The 7,058-nt window shown below is 37.6% G+C and overlaps 1 pseudogene; it reads right to left on the reverse strand.

Annotated features, from left to right (window-relative positions):
• Positions 1-3,201: 3,201 nt before the first annotated feature.
• On the reverse strand, positions 3,202-4,537 carry LOC131345835 (uncharacterized; annotated as a pseudogene).
• Between the last annotated feature and the right edge of the window lie 2,521 nt (positions 4,538-7,058).

Consider the following 7,058-nt stretch of genomic DNA (forward strand, 5'->3'; position numbering starts at 1 on the left):
AAGACACATAGGAATGTCATAAAAAATATGAATTTTGATATGAAATATGATTTTTTTCATCAACGTGCCAAAATTCATATGAAACATGGAATAAATGATATTCCATGAAAATTCACTTAACAAAGACAACTGTCAACATTTTTCATCGAACAGGCTCGTTTCGTGCCTCAGCGCAGTGTGTTCTCCTCATTGTGCTTCTCAGGCGCTGAAAATGCGATTCCGCAAGTCTCACCGCTCTACGAGCAAGGGAAAGCGGTTTTTCAGACAAACGAATGTGTGCAGTTGATTATGGCAGTTTTCTTTGACTTTTTTCACATGTTTGGGGTCAACTATGATATGAAATGTGATTGTTTAGTCTAAAATGAAAAAATTCATAAGACACATAGGAATGTCATAAAAATATGAATTTTGATATGAAATATGATTTTTTTCATCATAGTGGAAAAATTCATATGAAACATGGAATAAATGATATTCCATGAAAATTCACTTAATAAAGACAACTTTCAGCATTTTTCATCGAACTGGCTCTTTTCGTGCCTCAGCGCAGTGTGTTCTGTGCATTGTGCTTCACAGGCGCTGAAAATGCGATTACGCAAGTCTCAGCGCTCTACGAGCAAGGGAAAGCGGTTTTTCAGACAAACGAATGTGTGCAGTTGTATGGGGCAGTTTTCTTTGACTTTTTTCACATGTTTGGGGTCAACTATGATATGAAATGTGATTGTTTAGTCTAAAATGAAAAAATTCATAAGACACATAGGAATGTCATAAAAAATATGAATTTTGATATGAAATATGATTTTTTTCATCAACGTGCCAAAATTCATATGAAACATGGAATAAATGATATTCCATGAAAATTCACTTAACAAAGACAACTGTCAACATTTTTCATCGAACAGGCTCGTTTCGTGCCTCAGCGCAGTGTGTTCTCCTCATTGTGCTTCTCAGGCGCTGAAAATGCGATTCCGCAAGTCTCACCGCTCTACGAGCAAGGGAAAGCGGTTTTTCAGACAAACGAATGTGTGCAGTTGATTGGGGCAGTGTTCTTTGACTTTTTTCACATGTTTGGGGTCAACTATGATATGAAATGTGATTGTTTAGTCTAATAGGAAAAAATTCCCAAAAAACTTTGGAACGTCATAAAAAAATTAATTTTGATATGAAATATGATTTTTTCCATCATAGTGGAAAAATTCATATGAAACATGGAATAAATGATATTCCATGAAAATTCACTTAATAAAGACAACTTTCAGCATTTTTCATCGAACTGGCTCGTTTCGTGCCTCAGCGCAGTGTGTTCTGTGCATTGTGCTTCTCAGGCGCTGAAAATGCGATTACGCAAGTCTCAGCGCTCTACAAGCAAGGGAAAGCGGTTTTTCAGACAAACGAATGTGTGCAGTTGTATGGGGCAGTTTTCTTTGACTTTTTTCACATGTTTGGGGTCAACTATGATATGAAATGTGATTGTTTAGTCTAAAATGAAAAAATTCATAAGACACATAGGAATGTCTTAAAATATATGAATTTTGATATGAAATATGATTTTTTTCATCATAGTGGAAAAATTCATATGAAACATGTTATAAATGCTATTCAATGAAAATTCACTTAACAAAGACAACTGTCAACATTTTTCATCGAACTGGCTCGTTTCGTGCTTCAGCGCAGTGTGTTCTGTGCATTGTGCTTCTCAGGCGCTGAAAATGCGATTCCGCAAGTCTCACCGCTGTACGAGCAAGGGAAAGCGGTTTTTCAGACAAACGAATGTGTGCAGTTGATTGGGACAGTTTTCTTTGACTTTTTTCACATGTTTGGGGTCAACAATGATATGAAATGTGATTGTTTAGTCTAAAATGAAAAAATTCCCAAAAAACATTGGAACGTCATAAAAATATGAATTTTGATATGAAATATGATTTTTTTCATCATAGTGGAAAAATTCATATGAAACATGGAATAAATGATATTCCATGAAAATTCACTTAATAAAGACAACTTTCAGCATTTTTCATCGAACTGGCTCGTTTCGTGCCTCAGCGCAGTGTGTTCTGTGCATTGTGCTTCTCAGGCGCTGAAAATGCGATTACGCAAGTCTCAGCGCTCTACGAGCAAGGGAAAGCGGTTTTTCAGACAAACGAATGTGTGCAGTTGATTGGGGCAGTTTTCTTTGACTTTTTTCACATGTTTGGGGTCAACTATGATATGAAATGTGATTGTTTAGTCTAATAGGAAAAAATTCATAAGACACATAGGAATGTCATAAAAATATGAATTTTGATATGAAATATGATTTTTTTCATCATAGTGGAAAAATTCATATGAAACATGGAATAAATGATATTCCATGAAAATTCACTTAATAAAGACAACTTTCAGCATTTTTCATCGAACTGGCTCGTTTCGTGCCTCAGCGCAGTGTGTTCTCCTCAATGTGCTTCTCAGGCGCTGAAGCACGAAACGAGCCAGTTCGATGAAAAATGTTGACAGTTGTCTTTGAAAAGTCAATTTCTTTGACTTTCTTGGGACACATAATAATAGTGTGGGAAGTTCTGAATGCAGATGCTTCCCTGAGTCTTTTGCCAATGCACCTTATATACCCAAGAGAGACAAATCTATGAGTCCACAGAAGGCCTGGTTTTGGACGGGTCATAAGGACACGTCTGGCTTTTAGTTTTGGTTCACACCAAATGGGTTGTAAAGGACATAGTTCAGATTGTTGTCTTGTGACCTGCGAGGGGGTTGAATAAGGTCATAAGGACATATCTCCAATAGGAGTACAGACTACTATGTAAATTTTAATATACTCTGATTTGGAAATTAGACCTTTTTCAACAATCGCAACATGAGCTTTATAATGACATTAAACATGAATAACATCATCCAGTAAGTATATTATCATATCTTTTCAGTATTCCTTGAGATTAGAACCTGAAGGGTAAAAGAATGTACATTCTTGTTGAGATCCAGAAAATAGTTCCACCACTGACTCCTTGAATAGGGGAAGGTACACAGGAATGTGAATTTTTTCATGACACACTTCCCAAACCCCCCAAATTCCCCAAAGTTTGTGTTTTTACTTGAAGATATAACTTCATCACAGTCAATATTAATAATTTGGCCTGCCACATTTACAATCCTCCCCTGGCCCCTTGGGACATTTTCAAAATAATTCCCAAGTGGACATTGCTGGGAATCTTACTGTAGTAGTCTCTGAATGGCTGGCACCTATAAGGGGCTATGCATGTAAACAGTGTTGGCAGATGTTCTTAAGGAGCGAAGCATAAATCTGAAATAATAGCATTGAAGTGTAGACAATATGAGAACAAGATTGTTGACAAGATCTCTGCTGTTCCCTTGGCCAGGTCTGCTTCCACCTGAGCCTGGTTCAGATGATACTCAGTCTGTAGTATAGTTTGTTGTACCAAATATATTGTGTCCGTTAGAGCTTTTGTGCTATGTTCAAAGAAAGTGTCTTCCCACCATGGGGAAACATCTGTGTCCAGTGGTATCCTCCCCAAGATATTTATCTGACCCATTGAGAAATCCTATGTAACCTCCAAGCAGAAGGTATAGTTTGCAGGGCAGGTCAGACCGCCATAGGTGAAGGAATTCATTTCACTGACGAAACACCACTGTGTGTGAGGTACTTGAATCGTATCAGTATGACCATGCCATGACTGAACACTGATATGCTTAGTATCATTGGAAGAGAAGGGTTGTAGTAAAGTATTTCATGTACAAATAACATAACTGAAAGTTTCATGACAACAGGTGCGAGTGATAAACAAGGTCTCATCCCCTTTTAAAGTCATAGATCCTGTTAGGTGGTCCCATTTAATGATCTGATTTTTCATTACTACACCTATAGAACGTATAGTTGTGTAGTTCAAAATTACTTGCTCTGGGTGTATAATAGGAAAATTGGCAAAAAACCCAATGCAGCCGGTGCACTCATTCCCAGTGTATAACATCAATGTAGACTGTAATTCAGAGTATTTAATATCTTTCATCTTTTCTGATGCAAACCATCTATGCAAGTCTAAAATTTCTATGAGATCATTTAAATCATGCCTAGGTGTCTTGAGAAGACGAAGGTCCTAAATCCTGTGCGTATGATCTGCAGGCTAAGTCACGTTCGATGGTACAGCTTTGATCAATGTATGTTTTGAATAATGTATGGCTGACCAATAGTAGCGCCTGCGCTTCAGATTTAACCGATTTGATGATATTTTCATTGCTATTGGTGATGTGTTAAAATCCAGTGGCCACTCGGTTTGCTGACTGAGCTGAGAATTGTGATTGTCCTGTTATTTTGTAAGTGTTGGCAATTAAATTCACAGAGCCAAAGAGACATCCTAAATTTCCAAACAGATCTCGCTTAGAATGTACAGGTGGAATTTGGACTGCAAGCCTGCCTTCGTAATCAGAGATTAAATCATCGATTCGTGACTGTAGCTGTTTTATCATCCTCACTACAATGTTTCACAAAAGCAGACAAAATATTTGAAATGTTATAGGTTATATGAGTCATCGTAAAATTTACATCATGCAATAAAGTCTTATTAATGTTTCCCTTAATAAAACCACCTGGAGGGATTGGATATAATTTTGGGCATTGTTTAGGCTTACTATACCCAGACGTGGTCAGGTTGAAACAGTGATGTAGAGTCCATGAACAGTTTTGTGGTCCACTATAACTATTCACATCAGCCTCACATTTTCCCACACAATATGTTCCTTCTCTTCAGCTAGTCCAAATGAAGGCTTTTGGTTTGTTTTTATCTGGAACATATGAAGTAAGATTAAATTTGTATTTGGTGTAACTCATATATGTGGTGTTGATTGTTTCAGAGTGTGTGCATCTATATACTGCAGGTTCTAGATCCTTAGCATAGTAGCACATTTTAGGATCTACACCATTATTGGGTTTTTCATAGCGAGTGCGCATACTCCCAACTTTAGCTCCTGGCTCCAATTTAAGTTAATACCAGACTGTTATGAAAGGATGCGTATGCCAGTGTGTCTCCTGAAATGTTTACTATTGTGGGATGTGTGGAACCTGCTTTACAGCAAATTTTGGTTGCGCAATTTGGTTCTGGTGATAAACCGGGAGGCCATGTGACTACTTCTCTAGGTGGTATTGTGCTGTACGATGTGGATGACCTCTTTGAATATTTCCACACCTATCTCCCACTTTTCAGGGTGTGTGTAAGAGATACCCTTTGACCTAGTTTGATGCAAGTGTGCCCGGACACCTTCCTTTCATCTGGTCTCCATGGGATTGCTGTGATCACCCTGAGAAATAGCACAGAGAAACATTAATTAAAAGTTAATTATTGGCTGGACCTTTGAATAGTTTGCACTGGGACATGTTGTACCATCTTAATTTTCCCTTGATAGACACGGCCACACAGCTATTACAAATAGCTATAATCTCAAAGGGCCCGTGCCACCCAGGAGAGAATGCACTTTGCTTTACAAAGACACGTATCATTATCGTGTCTCCTTCTGTAAATTTTGTTTCGGAAGTTGGATTGAAATGAGCATCATTAGTCTGAACCTGCAATACTTTTAGCCTTTCATGAAGCTGTTCAGCACAATCTGCTGTGTTGCAAGCATCAGAGGCCCCAAGCCTGCTGAAGAAATTTCTTGGCAGTTTCATTATCCTTCCAGTCATAAGCTCGTATGGGCTAACACCTGTAGCTTTAGATGGGGTTGCTCGCGATACAATCAAACTGTGGACAATGCATCAATCCACTTGTTTTAGTGCTGAATTATCTGTTTAGCATTATTTTCTTTGATGGTATGATTGGCACACTTTACAGAACCATAACAGAACTCTGTGGTCTGTATGGTATATGGAATTATTTTGCTTTAGTCTGGATTCTATTTTAGAGGCCCATTCCACTAGTGCCTGATAGGTATTTTCAGGTGCCTCTGCCCCATCGATCAATGCATGTTGAATGTGGGATCCTGCATTATTTTTTAAACGCTGTAGTAAAACTTCCTGGTCCCTCTCTAGATCTTCTAACCCTGAGTGTTCTTTGTAAGACAACCACAATCACTCTGCATACACTTCAAATGGCTCTTTCCCTACTTTATATCCAATATTTCGTTCCACTCTGCATGTGTTGGTCCTCTTAACTCCAACAATGCTGCTTTCAATCGTTCATACATTTCTATATCTCTCTCTCCTTCTTTCTTAATTATAAGTTCTCCAGATCTCAGGTTTTAAGGCATTTTTGATTTTAGCTCATTTGGGATGGTTAAGAGAGCTCTCTGCCACATATCCTTAAGCTCCAGATTATACACTGATGCTTGCAGCATTAAATTATTCCAGTAGGGCTGAAATGAGCCTTTTAGTCTCTAGTTAATGGCCCTCTGTAGAGTACCAGACCAAATGTTGGTCATTAGTGCATGTTAATTCTATTTCTATTGAGAACAAGTGAAAGAAAGCAGTTTGATTTGTAATGCACTTCCACTAATATAGTATACTCTGATTTGGAAATTAGACCTTTTCACCAATCGCACCATAACCTTTAGAATGACGTTAAATATCAGTAACATCATACAGTAAGTATATCATCATATTTTTCAATATTCCTTGAGATTAGAACCTGAAGGGTAAAAGAATGTATATTCTTCGTGAGATCAAGAAAATAGTTCCACCATTGCCTCTTTGAAGAGGGGAGGGTACACATGTATGTGAATTGTTTTATGACACACTTCCCAAAACCCCGCAAAGTCCCCAACGTTTCTGTTTTTGCTTGAAGATATAACTTCATCAAACTCAGTATTAATAATTTTGCCTGCCACATTACACATTAAAATGCAAAAATTCTTAAGAAACAAGGGAACAGTGATAAAAAAAAAAGAATTTTGATGTAAAATATGATTTTTTACATGAAATTGCAAGAATTTATAAGAAACATGGAAACAGTGATATTTCATCAAAATTCACTTAACAAAGTCATCTTTCATCATTTTTCATCGAACAGGCTTGTTTCCTATCAATCTAGCCATGGGGGTCACAGTCCAGTCACTTCTGTGTT

This window comes from Hemibagrus wyckioides, linkage group LG25 (genome assembly GCF_019097595.1).
Source record: "Hemibagrus wyckioides isolate EC202008001 linkage group LG25, SWU_Hwy_1.0, whole genome shotgun sequence".
In the NCBI taxonomy this organism is placed as follows: domain Eukaryota; kingdom Metazoa; phylum Chordata; class Actinopteri; order Siluriformes; family Bagridae; genus Hemibagrus; species Hemibagrus wyckioides.